This window comes from Pelodiscus sinensis, chromosome 2, assembly GCF_049634645.1.
Source record: "Pelodiscus sinensis isolate JC-2024 chromosome 2, ASM4963464v1, whole genome shotgun sequence".
In the NCBI taxonomy this organism is placed as follows: domain Eukaryota; kingdom Metazoa; phylum Chordata; order Testudines; family Trionychidae; genus Pelodiscus; species Pelodiscus sinensis.
Window position 1 is genome coordinate 188,658,509 of NC_134712.1, and position 21,164 is coordinate 188,679,672.

The following is a 21,164-nucleotide window of genomic DNA, read 5'->3' on the forward strand; positions in this document are numbered from 1 at the left end:
CCGATTATCAATTAATTAATTAATTCCACGGATTTTGAAAATAAATCTTAACTTACCTCTTAACTGTACCTTTGCACCTTGGAACTGGAAGCAAGTCACTGGGATTTTGACTCTGGAGTTAATTTCTTGTACCTGGGAGAGTTTAAAATCCTGGAAAACAAAAGAATTGTTAAAATAAGAGCTTCAGCATACGGCAGAGATTTTAGTAACTTCTAACACATCCACAGTACTCGTATATCTTTTTCCTCCCCTCTCCTTCCTGACCCCACAGAATCCTTTCTATAAGTTTTGAGGCAAATCCACCTTCACAGCTTTGACAGGAACAGGCTAGAAGAATAGCTGCTGTATGTGGACTCCACAGGAAATAATAGCACATGAATCAAAATCTACATTAACATATGCAAGTTTCCCCACAGCTGTGGGGGGGATTCCAAGGTCCTGTCAGCAGAATCAAGAATACAAAAGAATTTCAATCTTCTAAAAAATAAAGTTAAAAAACATAAATGGATGCACCGTTGCTTTCTTGACTCAGCCAACAAATAGGTCAACTGGACTACATGTTGAACCTCTTAAATCCGTGACTCTCTGGTCCAACGACATCTGTGGTCTGACAGGATCACAGAAGTTGCTGGACCAGAGAGCCCCAGAACCTGGGAATGCGAGCCAATCAGGGAGTCCAGCGGAGAGGAGCCCTGTCCCCAAAGAACCCCAGCCAGGTAGGGCAGCAACAGGACCAGCAAGCCCCGTCCTTGCAGAGCCCCGTCCCGGCACAGCAGCAGCGGGGCAGCTGAGAAGCCACATCATCGAGGAGCGCTGGCCAAGCAGGGCAGCCCTGGAACCAGCAAGCCCCATCTCCGTGAAGCCCTGTCCCAATGCAGCAGCAGCGGGTAGCCCCAGCCAGGCACAGCAGCCACAGAGCCAGAATTTCCGCATGCAGAAGGACACCTTTCTGGAGCTGTGTGTGCCCCTGCCCTCCAGCAACAGGACACCCACGAGACCTGCCTTCCCCCTCCAGAAATGGGAAGCCATTGCAATCTGGAAGCTCGCCATGCCGGACAGCTACCAATCTGTCAGGAACCAGTTCAGCATAGGGAGACTGACGGTCAGGGCCGTGGTCATGTAGGTATGGCACGCCTGTGCTATCATCCTAGGAGGGTGGTAAACTTCTGAAATATGGTTCCCCGAGGAAGGGGGTGGTGGTGATGGACGCTCCCTCCCCAAGAGATTTTTCACTCCTGCCTTCATAAAGCCCTGACGGGATGGAGTAAGTGGGAGGTTGCTCCTGCTGTGTGGAGGGAAAGGAAGGGGGCTTGTGGACCTCCCAAGGGCCCTGGCAACCCTGTGATTCTCTGATTGTTTGTTTGACTCCTTCTACAGGTGATGCGGCCATCAACATGGGCGATGTGAACCCCATCATCGCCAGCTTTGCCATTCTGGGCTTCCCCAACTGCAGGGGGAGTGCTATTGATGGCACCCAAATCCCCATCCAGGCTCCTGACCACTGGGCATCTGAATACATCACCTGCAAGGGGTACTTTCTGATAGTCCTGCAGGCTGTCGTGGACCATCACCGGCAGACACCTACGTCAGATGGTGGGGGAAGGTGCAAAATGCACGTGTCTTCCGCAACTCCAGCCTCTTTCAGAAGCGGCACGCCAGCACCTTTTTCCCCGATTGCACCGTCAGGGGAACATGGACATACCAGTCTGTGTTGTGGGGGACACAGCATACCCTTTGCTCCCCTGACTAATGAAGCCCTACCCTGGACACCTGGACCAAAGCAAGGGATGCTTCAATGCCACGCTCAGCAGGGCCCGCACTGTGGTGGAGGGCACCTTTGAGCAATTATGGGGAGGTTCCGCTGCCTCCGCAGCTGCCTGGATGTCAGGGAGCGGAACATCCCCCAAGTGGTGGCAGCGTGCTCTTTCCTTCACAATATTTGTGAAAGCAAGGGGGCGATGTTCCTGCCAGGGTCAGGGGGCAGAGGCTGACCAGATCCACAGGGCCTTTGAGCAGCCCTGCATGGCTGCTATCCAGCAGGCCCATCAGGGGGCTATGCACATCCAGGAGATCCTGAGGGACAGTTTCACACAAGGACCCCAGTGACACTCTCTCCAAGGCCTCCCCACCAGGAGCCTGTGCATCACTCTTCTCTGCCTTTCCTCCCACACCCCTCCCTTCCACTGCCCTCCCTTCCTCCCCCGCAGAGACAATAAACTACACTTTTTTCCCAGAAAAAAGTCTTTGGTTTTTATTTGGGGTAAATATAACTGAGGAGGGGCTGGGGAAAGAACCTGGGAGGGAGGAGGAGGGAGTTGGAAGGGGGAGGAGAGGCTCAGGGCTGAGGCTGGGAGTGGCGCCCACCTGGGTTGGTCTCATTGCTTCATGTGCGGTGCCCTCAGCAGCCATGGGGGAGGGGAGGAGGAGAAGCAAGAGTGGCAGGAGCTGGGGCAGGAGTGTCAGCAGGAGAAGGCACCATGCTGGCAATGCCTGCTTGGAGAGCTGCGCAGATGGTCCAGCCCTGCGCCAGCAGCTCCTGTCAGGTATCTCAGCGCAGCTGGAGGCTCTCCTTCAGTCTCTGGTCAGGCTGGTCCATGGAGAGCTTCAGGGCTTGCATGGCAGCAATATGCTCCCTCTGCAGGGCCTCCTGTGGTCTCCTGCACCGACGGGTCACACAGGGTCAGGAGGCTGGTACGGGAGGTGTCAACTGCTCCCTTCTTGCAGCTGGTCCAGCTGTGTAGAATAAGGAGAAGGACAGACATCCCCGGAGACACTGTGCCTGAAGCCCAGCCCTCATCTCTGAGCCGACACTGAAAGGTCTCAGGTCAGACGAAGGCAATGTGCTTGGAGAAAGGCCATCTGTGGCCTAGACAGTGGGCCCTTGCCTGCCGGGGCACAGATTTCCAAGGGAGAGCCTCACTACGCCCACATCCTCAGAACAAGCAGGCATGGGAAGGTGCTGCCAGACCAGGATCCTGCGGGTGGGAGGGGGCCATAGGGCGGCTGGGCTTCCCTCCGTGCCATGCACATGCCGGGTCTGGCAGCGGCAGCATTCCAGAGAGGGAGGACTTGTATCCCTGCCCACTGGAAGGGAGGCAGGGTGTTGGGGGGAGGTGCAGATGCTGCTGCGCCTCGTTGCACTGTCCCCGGGAGCGGATGCTGCCCTAAGAGTGTGGGCACGCCTATGTGCTGTGCATGGTACTGCTCTGTGAGAATGTGTGTGTCTCCATGTCCCTAGCCTCCTTCCAGTGGTGGCTTGTGGAGGGAGGGTGTCTCACCCCGCTGTCCAGAGTAAGAGAGGCCTCTCCAAACACCCAGTGGGCAAGAGCACAAGGGTCCTCTAGTGCAGCCTTCTGGGGCTGTGTGACCCGGACTGGAGCTCCACATGCTCTCATGTGCACAGGCTGCTGCACGATCCCCAGGCCAAGAAGGCCAAGTGAGGAGCACGCAGCTGCCCCTCACCGCCCGCCAACTCCACCGGTGTGTCTATGTAAACTAACGGCACTCACCTGATGGGCCTACCACAGCATCAGATGATGCCTGGGAGACATCCAGGGCATGGGAGAGGGGTACTGGCTCCAGGGAGATCAAGTCCTCCTGGCTGGTGAGCATCGTAACACTGCTGGCCTTGTCCTCCTCCTCGTCCTCCTCACTGTGGGTATGTCTACACTACAAAGTTAATTCGAACTAACAGACGTTAGTTCGAATTAACTTTAATAGGCGCTACACTAGCGCTCCGCTAGTTCGAATTTAAATCGAACTAGCGGAGCGCTTAGTTCGAACTAGGAAAACCTCATTTTACGAGGATTAAGCCTAGTTCGAACTAGCTAGTTCGAATTAAGGGGTGTGTAGCCCCTTAATTCGTACTAGTGGGAGGCTAGCCCTCCCCAGGTTTCCCTGGTGGCCACTCTGGCCAACACCAGGGAAACTCGTCTGCCCCCCTCCCGGCCCCGGACCCCGTAAAGAGGCACGAGCTGGCTACGGTGCCCATGCCAGGTGCAAGCCTGCCAGCACCCAGCCAGCAGACCCTGCATCTGGCACGGATCGAGCCACCCACCCAATGCCCCCCAGCCCTCCCCCTCATCCCGGGACCAGGCTGGCGGCTCCCGGGAGCTTGCCCGGGACCGCAAGAGGCGGACACCCGCCTGGGCTAGTGCCGTCTAGGGCAGGAGAGCTCCCAGCCTGGCCAACCAGGAGCAGGTGTGCAAGAGAATCAAGGGGGTCCACTGAGACCCCCGACCCTGAGCCCTGAGCTGACAATGGCCGTCCTGGGTCAGACCAAAGGTCCATCTAGCCCAGTAGCCTGTCTGCCGACAGCGGCCAACCCTAGGGGCCCTGGAGGGGATGGACCGAAGACAGTGACCAAGCCATTTGTCTCGTGCCATCCCTCTCCAGCCTTCCACAAACCTTGGGCAGGGACACCACTCCTACCCCCTGGCGAATAGCACTCCATGGACCCAACCTCCATGACTTGATCTCACTTCCCTTTAAATTCTGTTCTAGTTGTAGCCTTCACAACCTCCTGCAGCAAGGAGTTCCACAGGTTGACTCTTTGCTTTGTGAAGAACAACTTTCTGTTATTAGTTTGAAGCCTGCTACCCATTCCTTTCCTTTGGTGTCCTCTAGTCCTTCTTTATGGGAACTAATGAAGAACTTTTCTGTATGCACCCTCTCCACACCACTCATGCTTTTAGAGACCTCTATCCTGTCCCCCCTCCATCTCCTCTTTTCTAAGCTGAAAAGTCCCAGTCTCTTTAGCCTCTCTTCATATGGGACCTGTTCCCAATCCCTGATCATTTTAGTTGCCCTCCCCTCTCCCAGCCTCTCTCTTCCCCCTCTCATCTCCTTTTCCCAGTCTCCCCCAGTTTTGTTCAATAAAGACAGATTCCATTTTGGAAGACACGTTATCTTTATTTTGTACATCAAGAAGAGGGGCTAGGAAGGGGTAAGTGGAAGGAGGTGAGGGAGGAATGGGGCATGAGCCCCCGATGGGGAGGACTGGGCTGGCTCTGCGGGCTTCTGGGGGTGGAAGCTCTCCTGCAGCCCCCCCAATTGCCCCCTCTCCCCAGATGGCAGCCTGCGGCAAGTGCAGCTGGGCTGATGGCCGAGTGCAGTGATGTGCCCAGTGTGGGTAGTCCGGGCAATCCAAGCCAGGACTGCTTTGCAAGCGGGGCACCCCTGAGAACTGTCTGTCCGGGGTGGGGGTCGGGACCCTTTAAGCACAGCCCTCGGCTAGCCTGAGACAGCATCTCCACGCTCTAAGTCCTCTTCTGATGCCCTGCCGGCACTGCTTCCGGCCATCCTTAAGCCCGGTTCAGGGTCCACTTAATGTGACATGCTAGTGCGAATTAGCAAAACGCTAATTCGAACTAGTTTTTTAGTCTGGATGCGTTAGTTCGAATTAGCTTAGTTCGAATTAACTAATTCGAACTAAGTTAGTTCGAATTAACATTGTAGTGTAGACATACCCTGTCTTTGCCCCCCAGCAGGGTGATGACGGACATCTCCAGCTCTGAGTCCACTACCGGAGCAGGGGAGAGACTGATCTGCCCCCTAGGATGCAGTGGAATTCTGTATAGTAAGGGCAGATCTGGGTTGTCGCCCTGGAGCAGGAGCTGCATTCCCTGGACTTGGCATAGGCCTGCCTGATCTCCTTCACCTTCATCAGCACTGCTCCTGGGTGTGGATGTGGCCCTTGGTGCCCAAGCTCTTGGCCATCCAGCCACAGACATCAGCATTCTTGCATGTGGTGTGGGGATCCTGGAGGTTTGCCTCCTCACCCCAGGCCTCAATGAGGATCTCTGCCCCAGAACACAGAGGTGCGCACCTGTTTCGTCCCCTGGCAAGGTTCTGGGAACTGGCTGCCTGCTTGGCTGCAGCCGTGGAGGGCTTGGATGGAGCACGGGTTTGGCTCATGTCAGCAGGGACAGCTGTGCAGGCAGCTGCTCTGTAGCTCAGGTATGTCAGGACCTGCCGTGCGCCACAAGCCCTTTCCTCTGAGGCTGCACTTTTAAGGCCTGCAGGGGAAGGGATACTGTAGAGTTTTGCTAAGTGTGGACAGAGGGGCTAGCAGGACACCTGTGGCAAGGGCTGGAGGGCAGTTATTTTGAAATAACCCCAGCTGCCCTGTCTACACATGCCCTATTCTGAAATACCTATTTCAGAATAGGCGTTATGCCTCGTAAAATGGGGGTTACAGATTCCAAAATAAGCCGCCTGTTATTTCGAAATAACGGGCCTGCTGTGTATATGCCCGCGTACTTTGAAATAATGTTGCTGTGTAGACATGCCCTTTTTTGAGGGCAGTGTAGAGCTTCAGCCTCTCTCCTCCTCCCCCCATGCCCTCCAACAGAGCACTAAGAATCAGTTTTCCTTTGGAAATTTCCCATGCAGGCAGGAAGAGCATCCCCACTGCACTTCAGTATGGGATGCAGCCTCCTCTCCTTTTTGTGCCAGGCCCATTCAATGAGCCAATGCAGCAGGGCAGCTTGGGGGAGCAGGGAAATTGAAAGTTCTGCATCTTCCAGAATATAGGACTACAATTCACCCGCCCCCTTATGAAGTCCATGTAAAAGAAAGAACAGTTTACATCCTGAAAAAGGCTCCAGGATCAGGTCCCTTGATAATGAAGACTTTTGCACAGATGAACAACATCTATTTATAATGCAATCAGGAGACAGTGACAACCTCCAGCTCAGCTTTTCAGAAAAATGGCGAGTGACAACTTCCTTTGTCACTCTCCATCTTTCGGAAAAACTCAGCTGGATTCCCAACCTTTCAGCCCAAATCACATCTAACATCAGAGGCAAGGATCAGTGTTCACACTAATTCCTCATGGGCATGCTAATAGTCCAATCAGTGGACCCAATTTGGTGATGAATCTTGATCATGTGCCACCCGAGGCTAAGGCTCTTCTTATATGCTTAACACGCTTATGTTTTAGTAATTCTGTACAGAGTCATGTGCTACATTTACTACAAGGTGTGATTTTCTTTGTTTGCGGAAGCATCTTCCCCCATCCACACTTATCTTACACTGAATTACGTGTGAAGCCTATAAGAAAACAAAAGTCATTTCAAAAGAGCACTATATATTTCCTTGTGTTACAGAATCTTCGGAATGAGATCCTATGTGCAGCACATATGACCCAGATACTTTTAGTATGAATATAATCATGTTCATTATTTTCACTATTTATCAGCTACTTGGTCACCTATAATTCATGAAGATATTTTAGGGCATTTAACTTCCAGTGAAATCAATGGGAGTCCCATAGAAATATCCAAGGCGAGAAATTTTGTAAATAAGCACAGATCTCTCAGGGACAGTATTTTTAAAACTGAAGTGAAGAAGTAAAAAGTGTGCAGACACAAAAGAAAATTAATGTGGTTTTGAAGATTGCCATACAGCTTCCTGTATTTGACCTCATAAAGAATAAAAGTCATATGATCTGTAATTTCCTCCAACTTTTCTTTGATCTCTAGATGAAAACTTAAAAAGCAGACTCTCTTATTAGCTGCTGCTGGGTTTTTTTGATAGCTTAATTAAATTTCAAAATAATCTCTAATGTTATAACATCAATATATACACAGATATTATGAGATCAATCATACTCTCCTGCAGGAAAACAAAGAGAAGTTTAAGGTGTTGATATCAAGGAAGGAGTTGAACTATATTCTGATGGACCGGCATGAACATTCCAATTGCATAGACAGAACACTGCAGAAAATACAAACAAGGAAAACTTGTGCATTCAATGTGAGGGAGGGAGGGCAAAGGGAGGAGGATTAGAGATGGGAAAAGAGAAAGGTGCCAGTTCATGCAGAGCCTCATACCTAGCAATACAAAGCACAGAGTACCCTCACTCTATCTGTGAGATCCAGGGGAGTTGGGAAACAAGGTTTTACAGGATACGCTACATACATGAATACTGATTTGACCATGCATTTATTTGTAACCTGTTTACTACTACTTTCTCAGGGTATGTCTAGACTACATGCCTCTGGCAACAGAGGCATGTAGATTAGACTACCCGGCATTGGAAAATGAAGCAGCGATTCAAATAATCACCGCTTCATTTAAATTTAAATGGCTGCCGCGCTGAGCCGATCAGCTGTTTGTCGGCTCAGCGCAGTAGTCTGGATGCAGAATCATGAGTGCATTGAGATTGTACACAGGAGCTTCACCAGAGTCTGAAAGAGGGGGATTCTGTTATACAGATTCAACAAGCCTCCCTATAATAGATGTAGGATTCCACCTAATAATGGAGAAGACAATAAATATATGTACATGTACATCTCTAATATACAAATAAATGTATGCAATATGAGATATATAAATACAATCTCTGCGTATTATAGACACATCCAACTTCAAAGAACTCTTTAGCAATATATCATAAAATATTTAAATGCCAGTTATGTTGTATAAAGAGTAAAAATACAGAAACAGAATTTACTGCATGTATGTGGCTCTTACAATGATCCTGAAAGCTAAAAATTCTCTATTACAACCTGACAGTTTTACCTTTTCATGTATTTTCTCTCTTCTTTCTCTGCCCATTCCACTATCATTAAACTCTTACTCTAATAGGCCATTTTAATTCACAAAAGCACTTTATATTGATATTCATATACTACTGAAATAGCCAAAACCAGCAAGTGAAAAAAATTAAACATATTGAATAAAGACATGTCTATTTCACATGTGATTTTTACATTAGCATATGCTGATTTATTTATTTATTTGTTTGTTTGTTTGTTTATTTTTGGTTTGGAGATGGCCAGTAGTCTAGACTAATTTATAAACTTTATTTCCATGAATGTATAAATACATAGGCTATGTCTAGACTGCCCCCTTTTGTGCAAAAAATATGCAAATGAGGTGAAGCGTGGAATATCACAGCACCTCATTTGTGTAAATTAATGAGGCTCCGTTTTTGCACAAGAGGCTTTTGCGCAAAAAACCCCTCTTGTGCAAGAGCCATTCTTCCTCTTTTTTTCAGGAAGAATGGCTCTTGCGCAAGAGAGGGTTTTTGCGCAAAAGCATCTTCCACAAAAATGGAACCTCATCAATTATGCAAACGAGGCATGGCAATATTCCACGCTTTGCCTCATTTTCACATTTTTGCGCAAGAGGGAGCAGTCTAGACATAGCCTTAGTAAATTGGGTCATACCAATGTACCTATAAAGAAAACTTTCAATTAAATAAACTTGTGAAGCCAAAGAATAGATTTTGGCTCCTATCCTGCAAAACCTGCAAACATGTTTTACCACAGTGAGTTGTCCCATTGCCTTCAACGGGACACATAATGTAAAACACCATTCAAAGCTTTGGAGGAGTGGGGCCTGAGATAGAATGTTTGGCTATAATTGAAACACATTTTTAAGTGCGTATAATTTTCTTCGCATAGTTTTTCTAGGCCCTATAGGCATTATTATGCAACTATGGAAAATGTAACTTCTGGACAATCTACATAGAAAATACACAATTTGATCGAGACACTGAAATAGAGTGTTAATGTACATTAATGCCAAATTTATTTATGCATGGCTACAGAAGCATGGGTCAATATTAAATTACAAAAGCATGGATCAATATTAAACGCAGCGCAACATTATTCAAGGAAAGTGTCTGTGGTGTAGAAAATTTTATTTGATTTAGAAAACCAACTGATAACTAAAGCTTTGTCTACACCACGGGTTGGCAAACCCTGGCACATGTGCCATGAGCGGTACACGAGCCAATTTTGAGTGGCACACACAGCCTAACCTACTGCTGCCTCCCTTCCCCTTCGCTGGCAGCAGGTTATTAGGTTGCGTGCACAATGGCTCTGCGCTTGGCTGCGGTGTGCTGGCAGGGGTGGCCCGTCCATATAGGCGAACTAGGCGGTCACCTAGGGCGCCAAGTTAAATGGGGCGCCAAATGGTGGCGCAATATCATTGAGGGGTTTGGAGGCGGGGGTGCCGATTGCATGGTTCGCCTAGGGCTCCAGTTGCTGGCAGCTAGTCTAGGGCCACCCCGGCTACTGCCAGCGAGTCCTTGCCATCCCCTGCCCCACCACCACATGCTGCATGACCCCTTCCCTCCCCCCACAGGACTACTCCACCATGAGAGGATCCAGGTCTGACCGCGCCGCTTCCTCCTTCAGGCTCTCGCTGCTGGGGGGCCCTCTGCACGTTGGAGCTACAAGCGAGAGGAGTGGGCAGCATGGAGCCGAACGGCTCACAACTGGCTGAGCTGCCACAGCCCGAGCACAGCCTCTGCCTGCACCAGGGGGCAGGGACATGCTGGCCCACACCGGGCACATAGCCAATGCCCTGGAGGCCACCAGTACTGACACCTGGCTGGCCCACCTGCAGCCTGAGGGGCTGCAGGAGCTGGCCAAGAGCTTGGCACTCAGCCTGCACCAGAAGGCGCTGCCTCTGCTGCCCTGGCCCACAAGCAGTCTCAAGGAACTGGGCAAGGCACTGGGCGACCCCTGCTTGGCTGCCCTGTGCACCAGTGGCTGCTGTGCAAGCCAGTGACCCTGCACTGCAGCCACACTCACTGCCACCACTGCGTTGCGCTTGCCAGTCCTCCCACCTGCTCATGCCCAGACTCCTACTCCCGCATTCATCCCCCTCTCCCAGCCAGACAGTCTGGCTGCTCCTGCCTCCTAGCCACACAGCCTGCCCTCAGCCTACTCCTACCCCCTCCTTTGTTTTTGCCCCCTCCCCTTTGCCAGACACCCTACTCCCAGCCTATTTCTGTACCCTACCTCCCACCCAGACCTCGTACCCTCACCTTCTCCTATATCCCGCCTGCCCAGATCCTGCACTCCCATCCCTATCCCACTTGCTGGCAGCCCTGCCCCACACACTGAACCCCTCATTTTTGTCCCCACCCCAGAACCTAAGGGGGTCCACAAAATCCACTGGAATCCCAGAAAAGTAAATCTGGCCTATGGGAAGTCCTGGACCTCAGTCCTCCTTGTCCCTCCCACTCACCCCATGGGGCATGAGCACCACAGGAGTAAAGTGTCTTAGGCTACATCTAAACTACACCCCTGTCGGCAGAGGGATGTAAATTAGACGTATCGAAAGTGCAAATGAAGCCAGGATTTACATAGCCCGCATTTCATTTGCATAATGGCGGCAGTCGCTTTTTTTTTCAAAACGGGGCTTTTTGAAAAAAATGGCAGTTTAGACAGGATCTTTCAAAATGGGGCATTTCTGTTGAAAATGACCCATCTAAACAGACGGGGGTTTTTTTTTCAAAAAGCCCTGTTTCGAAAAAAAGCAGCGGCCGCCATTATACAAATGAAGCTTGGGCTATTTAAATCCCGGCTTCATTTGCACTTTCGATATGTCTATTTTACATCCTTCTGCTGACAGAGGGGTATAGTTTAGACGTAGCCTTACTGGGGGGCCACATCAGTGAGGGTTGGGGAGGTTTTTTGCTTCTCACTTGTGTGGTCCCCCACTGATTTTTTCTGTGGATCAGTGATGCCCAAACCTAAAAAGGTTCCCCACTCCTGCCATAAATAAAGAAAATATTGAAACCTTTAATGCTGGACATAATATTTTAGTTTATTTAAAATGAAGTTTGATAGACTAACATGAGAAACTTAAAATGCTTAATCTGTTTCATAATTTAAATCAAACTGTTCTCCCTAGTTGCAGCTGGTTCAGAAAATAAGGTCACTGTACCCAGCCTGCCCTTGCCTCCCACACTCTCTCCTTCCACCAGCACACAGATCCGCGAATAAGTAAAATCTTAGTATGCCACTTCTGAAAGGTTGCCGACCCCTGCACTAAAAGGTAAGATCTACATCTTAATTTATTTATCAATGAAGCTACTGTAAGTAGAACTATTAATGACTTTAGAAGTATCATCAGCACTCAGTCCCATACACAGAGGTGAATAAGTCAAATCTCAGCACTCCACCTCCGAAAGGTTGCCGACTCCTGGTCTACGCTTAACATTTTCAACAAAGCAGCACTTTAAACAAAGTGTGGCAATGGCATGAATGCTCTACGAGATTTCTCCCAATGCTCTATAAACCACTTCTGCCAGGGAGTATTGCACTTTAGAGTGCTGTAACTTCCTGCACCGGGGTGGGGTTCTAATCCCTGAGTCAGAAAGTTACAGTGCTGTCAAGTGCCAACGAGACAAAACTGTTAGTTCAACAATCAAAATTATTTATTAGAGATTAAAATACTTTTGTTTCCATTATTATTTGTTGCTTCAAAATAATAAATAGCACACTGTTTTATCTAGTCTACAAACTCTGTTCTTTCCTGTGTTTTACAACCATTTGGCTTGTTTCCAGTGTGTCTCATTCTCTCTTTTTATTTCTCCGCTAACACTGTTCAATGTTTTTCCAGTTTATCTACCTTGAATATTAAGTTAAGTGTGATTGGTAATGAATAAACATCTAAATGTCTTCAATTTCTAAAATGTTCCAGATATTGTAGCCAAGTGCATATTGCACATTGCTTTGAAGGAAATAGATAATTTTATTCATACTTTGCTAGCATCTTGGGACTCCAAAGTATTGCTTTCCAAATTAGATAATGTTTTAATTAAACACTTAACACAGAATAAATAAACAATTTAAATTAAACTGTGACCTTTTCCAAATTTCAACTACAGGTTAATACCTGTATATACAAGGCATATATATTTATTTTTACTACAAAAATCCAATTATTTTGTGATAGTATTAGGCGTTCAGATGCATTCTGTCTCTTAACATAAAAAGGGAGAAATGAAAGACAAGAAATTCAACACAGAGAAGTAACTTATGGAACTCATTGTCCCAAGAGACCAAGAACTTATTGGGATTCAGAAAAGGCGGAGACATTTTATAGAGATAATGTGATCAAAAAATATTTTAAAAGATACCTAACCCTTCACAGTTCAAGACATAAGCTAGCTACCAATGGACAAGGGCTAGAAAGAATCTTTGCCAATGCTTACATTATTCCATAACAATCCACTACAGGACCTCCTTTGGTATCCTTTCTCCTGTGATAAAGGATACCAAATTAGATGAACCACTTATTTTGATTAACTGAGGCATTTCCCATATTTGTGAACATCATGGCTACATCTACACTGGCATGATTTTGCGCAAGAACTCTTTTGCGGAAGAATTCTTGTGCAAAAAATCTTCCAGAAGAGAGCGTCTACACTGGCATGTGCCTTTGCGCAAGAGATGTGCTTTTGCTCTGATGGCCATTTTAACCATAGGGCTTTCTTGCGCAAGAAATTCATGTTGCCTGTCTACACTGGCCTCTTGCGCAAGAACAGTCGCACAAGAGGGCTTATTCCTGAGCGGAAGCATCACAGTTCTTGCGCAAGAAGCACTGATTTCATACATTAGAACGTCAGTGTTCTTGCGCAAGAACTCGCAGCCAGTGTAGACAGGCAGCAAGTTTTGGTGCAAAAGCAGACACTTTTGCGCAAGATCGCGCCGATGTAGACACAGCCCACATGAAAGTGGCAGCATTTTATTTCTTTAGGGTATGATTTTCCAGGGGTGATGTAAATGATACAGATGTAAATGGGGTGCAGTGCAGTGGAGCATTTGACCCTTATAATCTAGGAAATATCAGTATTTCACATAAGAAATTGGAATACTCTTATGGGCCTGATTCATTACCAGGTTGCTCCAGTTTTATACTAAAATCAAGAGTGACACCAGTAGGAGGATTGTTGTTCTAGCCATGTTGGCAACAGGATATTAGAGAGATGATGAACAATGATCAACACCCCACACAGCGTAAGTTTCAAGGTCCATAGGTCCTGCATGTGTCCATGCAAACATGCGATGTACCTCATCCAGCACACTACATGTCTCAATAACAACTATGTGGGTGAAATGAGACAACTGGTATGCTCTCACACTTACACAAAAACATGATCAAAGACAAAAACACCTATAAGTGACCACATCCCACAAAGCAGTCACTCTCTATACCTGACTTCTCAGTCCTCATCCTCAAGCATTTATTACAACACTCTAGAACCCATTTCATCATCCCCTATTCCACTGACAGGAGAAGTGCTAGTAGGCCACTTCAGCTTGAATGAGCCTTTGAAGCGTGTGTTAACTACTTATGCTAACTAATGAGCATCCTCTCCTGCAGACCTGCCTGCATCCCGTGTTCCTGCCTTTGATACACAGGCAGTTGGGGGGGGGGGGAAAGGAGACAGGCAGGAGCCATTGCTTGTGGGGAGCAGGCTTAAAAGCACCAGCTCCCACCATCCCCACATACTACGTAAACATGTAACCACTGTAAATTTCATTGGCAATTTACTTATGTAAGTTCCCAAGTAATGGAATGAGCCTTTTGTGGATATCAGATCAGTACATACTTGGTCCGATGCATATATGTTTTGGGTTTATCTACACAGGAAAGTTTTATCAGTTATACAGCCATAATTATACCAGTATAAACTCGTACATAATTAACCAACATAGATGTACCATTTGTAAAAGCCAGTGTGGACATTCTTATTCCACTATAAGAGTGGCTTTTTTCAATTGAGTTTAATCCCTGCGCAAGCAACATAAGTGAAATCCTCTTATACTCCAATAAGAGGGCTTACACAGGGGGTTAACACCAGTATAACTCCACTGGTTTACACTTTAAAAACAATGAGTAGTCCTGTGGCACTTTAGAGCCGTGGTCCCCAAAATGGTGCCCGCGGGCGCCATGGCGCCCGCTGGGCCCTTTACGTGCGCCCGCGGAGCAATCTGGGCTGGCCCCGCCCCCGGGCGTGCGGCAGGTGCCAGCCTCGGGTGCATGGCTGGCCCTGGCCCCGGCCCCGGGTGCGCTGCGCATGCCTTTGTCGGCCCTGGCGCTGGCCTTGGCCCTGCCCCCGGGTGCGCCGCGCGTGCCCTTGCCGGCCCTGGCCCCGGCTCCAGCCCTGCCCCTGGCCCCGGCCCCGGGTGCGCCGCGCATGCCCTTGCTGGCCCTGGCCCTGGCCCTGCCCCCGGGTGCACTGTGCGTGCCCTTGCCGGCCCTGGCCTTGGCCCCGCCCCCGGGTGCGCCGCACGTGCCCTTGCCGGCCCTGGCGCTGGCGCTGGCCCTGGCCCTGGCCCCGGGGGCGCCGCGCATGCCCGCACCGGCCCCGGCCACGTGGAACCTGCGCAGCCCCTGCCCGGGATCGCGGTACATGCCGCTGCCGGCCTCAGGCGTGCGGCGCATGCTTGGCCCCACCCGCAGTCACGTGGCCTGTGAGTGGCCCCGCCCCCGTACGCGCAGCGCGTGAGTGGCCCTGCCCCCAGGCGCCGGCAGCCCCAAAAGGTTGGGGACCACTGCTTTAGAGACTAACAGAAATATATACAATCATGAACTTTTGTGGATAAAGCCCACTTCATCAGATGAACTGGATGATGAAGATGAACTGAATTCCTCAGTCCAATTCATCTGATGAAGTGGGTTTTACCCATGAAAGGTCTTGATTCTAAATATTTTTGTTAGTTTCTAAGGTGCCATAGGACTACTCATTGTTTTTAAAGTTAGAGACTAACACTGCCACCCCTCTGATACTGGTTTACACTAACACCTTAACCTACATTGGCATAACTTTACTTTTTAGACAAGTCCTTGCACAAGTAGTCCCAACAACATTATGTTATGACTCATAGACATGTGCCTGCAAACTGTTACACAAGTAGTCCTTATAGACCCAAGTAATTTTACTGACTTTTACTATCGTTTGAGAATTGTACACTATCGTGGCAAAATCCCTGAACTCAACACATTCACAGCATAAGAAAGCTTTGAGTTAGTATTAAACAGATCTCTAATATTGATTTAAAATATCTGTATTTCAGAATTAGAATAATTTACAGATTTTAGAGAGAAAAATAAATAAAATATCTCAGATTAAAAAATGTATACATTTTATTTCATATTTTATATTTTAACATGATTAAACCAAATTCTTATAAATGATTCCAATAAAGTGTGTTTCTAAGGGTGAAATTCCAACTATACTGAAGCCAATTGAGTTTTACTATTGACTTCAAAGGGCAGGATTTCAACCTGATCAAAATAAAACCTTAAAATTAAGAAATTAATATTGAGATGTATAAATAATGTAACATTTTATTATCCTAACATAGAGCCTTAGAATACGAATTCACTGAACCTTTACATCCGTGTTTCTTAACCAGTGGTATGAGTACCCTTGGGGATACTTGAGAAAAGTCTGGGGTTACTTCACCACAACTGAAATTTGGAGAAAACTGAATTTTTGTTTTAAGTTTTACAGTGCTTTATTATTTTTCTACTTTTTACACCCAAAAATTTCATCGCCCACCCAACTACGATTATGTTGTTTAAACAAATGTGTTGCAATGGTAGAAAAAAAAATTGTGTGTCTGAAAACTGTAGGTACTGGGGGTACTTATAATTTTATTTTCAAAAAAGGTTGAGAAACACTAATTTACGTAATACACTTGCTAAATATATTTCATTGTTACAGACAGTTGACTTGATCCTAATGTGAATAGGCCTTATTCATACATTTGACCCCACTAAAAGAGGGATACTGGATCAAGAAAATTTGCTATGATGAATAAGTATGAGCAGCGCCCAGAATGTAGAAAATTAAGCAAACTACAAGCTGTGCTAATTGCAAAACTGACTTTTTCCTTGCAAAATTAGTAGAAAGCGTTCCTTGTTCAGAAAAATGAGTATGATGTACATTTTTTTATTTAAATAAGAAATTGTTCAGAATTAATTAGAATAAAATAAGTGTCTGGTCAAAGGAAATTTAATTTCCACTGTGCTTTGTACATTTTGTAGAATGAAATGTGTGTGCAATCTCTAAATTTACTCTTTGCTTGATTTTTATAGATGATGTTGTTAATAACGCTTAGTTTTTGAAGAAACATAAACATCAAGTATTTTCTCACTGAAAAGTGATGTGGTATACAATTTAATTATTCATTTATGCAAACTATAGAAAACAGAATTATAAAAGACAAATAAACAGAAAATGAGGTTAGTTTGCCCCCCGCTTTATGTTGTCAGAGTTCTGAGCATAGTTTAGTGTTTCCTATTCATGACTTTATTATCAAATTACTCCCTGATGATGTCTCAGATGTGCTTTTGTCTGCAAATGAGACGGAATAAAATACTAAGGCATTAACGTTAAATTACAATAGTTAATGGTGTAAATACCAAAATAATTACTGCATCATACCATCAATTGTTATGTGTTCATTACTGAAGTTCTTATAAAGCCTTCATTTTCTTGTTACAATTATTTTTTCTTTGTTTTTGTCTGACTATTTTATAGCTTTAGTACCATTCAGCAGTTATACAACCCATTTAATCCTGTTTAAAGCTTCATTTTAGCTATTTCTTATTTGCACAGAAACTGCTTTTTCTTCTGTCCCGACAGTTAAAAGTTACACAGGAATAGGTGCAACACTTGTCAAATGGGATTATCTAAACCCAGGAGCGATAAAATAACAGAAGGTTTACAAATTTGCTTTACACACCCTCTCTCAAATTCAGTAGTTCTGAAAAACAATCAAACTAATTGCTACTGTAGTGTATCTTGCCTATTCTCCAAGTTTCAATGCTATCTCTTTCACAAAAATACAGACCATCACAGTAGCTAGCCAAGCATGATAGCTTGTATACCTATTTTCTCTCTCTCTCTCTCGTACAAACTGCAACTTTCATACAAGTGCAGTGTTGCTGCTGATGTATAAAAGTACAACAGCTACAGTGCTCCTGATCCTGTGACCTTCTGTCCGGTTAACTCTTTCATACTTTTGATCGACTCTGTTGCAGGCGCATACAAAAACAGCTTTGTAACTGCACGGACCCCTCCCCACACAACAAAGCTGCACACATGCACAGTATACTGCCCTGTTACCACCCTGTTACCACTCATTTCTATCCCCAGAGGTCACCCATACATTTCCAATAAACCAGAGCAAAACTTAAGAGTTCCTTTCTTACTGAACCAAAAAACAGCTCTCCCACTGTCAGCTTTGCTTAGCAAGAAATGAACGGATATCACCAATTTGGAGGAGTCCTGTAGCACCTTAAAAACTAACAAATTTATTGGGCATAAATTTTCATGGGCTGGAGACCACTTCATCAGATGCATGATGCAGTGGGCTCCTGCCTGTGAAAGTTTATGCCCAAATAATTGTGTTAGTCTTTAAGGTACCACAGGACTCCTCGTTGTTCTTGCAAATACAGACTAACAGGTATCCTCTGAAACAAAGTCAGAGGAGCTCAGGTACATTGTTGTACCACTAAAAAAAAATGTTTTCCCTCCCTTTCTGCCCCACTAAGCTTTGCACCTCAGGCTTAAGATGTTAATATATAGCAATGACCTCACACCAGGGGTGAGCAAAGGGGCCTCCATAGGCCGAATTCAGCCCACTAAGCTGGTGGAATTGGCCGTGGCTGCCCTATTGCTCCCCTACCACTCCCCCACCACCACGCCAATCTAGATCTGGAGACAGGGGAGTGTGCAGTCTCCTCCCCCAACCAAGAGCACAAAGCATCTCTCTCATGCATCCCTGGCAAAGCAGGGGCAAGGGGTGAGAGACTTTGCGCACTCCCTCACTCCCCAGCCAATCAGGTCTGTGAGGGGGGCACACTCGAAGTCTCCTGGCCCTGCCCCTTCTGCTCTTCTGGAGCGGCCTGGGCCCACTTCAGAAATTTTTGAAGTGGCTCCCTTTTAAGAATTATTGCCCACCCCTGACTTCTACACAAGGTCTGATACTTCAGACAAAGGGGGAAATTTACTGCCTTATGCCTAGCAGCAGATCTGAAGAACAGCTTATCTGGCACCAACAGAAGGTGATCCAAGGAAAGATAATGCCTCACAAGCACCTTGCCTCTCTAAGCATCAAGCCCCATTTCTACCTGGAATTGGTCCTGCCTAGAGCAGGGGGCTGGACTTGATGACCTGAGGTCTCTTCCAGTTCTATGATTCTATGATTCTATGATACCTGGGGCAGCAGCCTGGGCTGCAAACTTTGCTCCTCCCAGAGGTGAAAGTAAGGGGTGCACCCTGGCAAGGTCGGGCAAGAGCTGGCTGAGCTGCGGCAAAAGCCAGCAGGGAGCAATTTAAAGAGCCGGCAGGGACCCAGGTTGCAATAGGACAGTAACTGTAAGGCATGTTAAGTTACATTCACCGCTGCTCCTGGCCCAATGCTCTAACAAACAAACCCATGCAACTGTTGCAAAGACTCCAGTGAAGAGCGGTGAGAGGCAGGAAAGATCCCTGCAGCAGCGGCAGCACTGCTGTCCCCGCACACTGCAGCAGCCCCGGCTGCCGTCCTCTCTCCCGGGACGCGCCCAGGCGCCCCGTGCACCGCTGCAAACTGGCAGCGCGCTGCGCTCCCGCCGGCTGGTCGCGAGCCTGGGAGCCCTCACGCCGTTGTCACTCCGGGGCAAACTCCTGGGGAAGTCACCGGGGCGCGCGGCTCGAGAGGGCTGCGGGATCGGGCCCCGGGGGCGCCTGCAGAAAACCGCAGCGCTCCCGTGCGGAACTAGCCCCGGGATGACCTGGGGGAGGCGGGGAGCAGCCCTACTGAGCTGCCCGTGCGGCGGGCCCTAGCGCGGAGCAGCAGTGCAGCATGCCCCCTCCGCGCCCTCAGCTCTGCCCCCTTCGCCCCTGGGTGCCGCGCTCCGCACCCACCTGCAGCCCCGTGCAGGGCCCGACTGCCCGCCGGGCACGGCTCGCTCCCTCCCCTCGCCTGCAGCGCTGGCCCCTGCCGCCGCTCGCCGCTCCGCCGCTGCCTGCCCGAGTTGTGAGACCGCAGCGGCAGCAGCAACAGGACCCCCCGCTTCTCCCGCCTTCTCCGCCCCGCCCCTGTGGCGGAGCCGCCCGGGTGCCGCTGCCTCAGGCTGCGCGCAACCTCTGAGCTCAGGGGGAGCACGAACCCCTCCCCCCCTCCTCCGCACCGCGGGGTTGCTGCTTGCTACCCCAAAGCAGCCTGGAAGCTGGATCCAGGGAGAGAGGATGAAGCCCAAGGAACCTGGGGTGACCAGGCGGAGCCCTCACCCTTCAGGCCCCTCTGGGAGCCCTCCCGGCCTGCAGCGCACCATATAGGTCATATAGGTGACTCGTGGTAGCACTCAGGAGCTAGCTCTGTGCCCCCGCCAAGATTTTAATTGTTAAATGGGGTGCTCCCACGTGCCTCTTCCCTGTTCCCCTGGTGGCCCTTCCTGCCCCTCTCCTCCCAGAGGAACCAGTCACCCCTGATTTAGGTAGAGCCAAAGACACGCCACGCCCAGTGCACCTTCGCCATAGGGCCTGCCAAACCCTCAGGGCAGCCGCGGAGGTAGCCGTCTGCACCGGGGAAAGTCAAGACACAAGCATCCTTCTTTGTCCTCCTTATGGCCTCATGTAACCTGTGGCAGCATTGCCACTCCCGAATGGTCACAAACCATGAGTCGGGCTCACCAAAAATCACAAGATTGTTTTTTAAATCATGTACAAATCGTAGCTTTGATGTTCTTTTTCTTGGCCGCCTGCTTTTTGAGCCTGAGGGGAGGGGAGGGGCTAGTGTTTTGAAGCTGGTTCCACAGCCCTGTAGGCTTGGAAACTTAAGTTTTCTTTAACAGTGAAGGCTGAAATCATCACATCACATCACTTGACTGCAGGAGCTGGGGCTTTAAGGAAAACAGTAATTACCATGACAAAAGCAGGAGGATTGGCAATAGTTCCATAAGTAGTAGATGCCTTAAAGCACCTGAGAGCATGGCTATGGCTCTTGGACCCCTTGGTACCAACTAGCACAGCTGCTCTGACACAGAGCAAGTGTGTGCTGCTCTCTTGTGAGACACAGGGCAGAGAGGAGCTGTGGTTGAGCCAGCTAGTTGTGCTGGGGAATGCAGCAGCATCTTGTTTCTCTGTACCCCTGTAACATATTACTACCAGCAAAAAAGGCACATTTTAGCCCCACAGGTTAACATTTCAGCAGGAATAAATATATAATCTGTTTGTCCAACCACAGGGCCTGAAACTCTCTTCTGGCTGAGCTCAGCACAGAAGAGCCAGAGGTTGGGAGGCGAATGCTCCTATTCGGGGTCCTACTGCTGATGTAAATTAGAGCAACCTCAGGGCTATTTTAATTTATGCTGGAATACTTGAGGGCTCTGGGAACAGCCATTCTCCCAGC

The 21,164-nt window shown here is 48.3% G+C and overlaps 1 protein-coding gene across 2 annotated transcripts in view; it reads right to left on the bottom strand.

Annotated features, from left to right (window-relative positions):
• Nucleotides 1-19,813, bottom strand: part of RARB (retinoic acid receptor beta) — a 548,867-nt gene extending 529,054 nt beyond the window's left edge. For both annotated transcript variants that reach the window (XM_075922032.1, XM_075922031.1), the window contains exons 1-2: nucleotides 19,679-19,813; nucleotides 57-150 (exon numbers count right to left, since the gene is read on the bottom strand). The gene's annotated coding sequence lies outside the window, so the exon portion shown is untranslated. The remainder of the gene's footprint in view (nucleotides 1-56; nucleotides 151-19,678) is intronic.
• Between the last annotated feature and the right edge of the window lie 1,351 nt (nucleotides 19,814-21,164).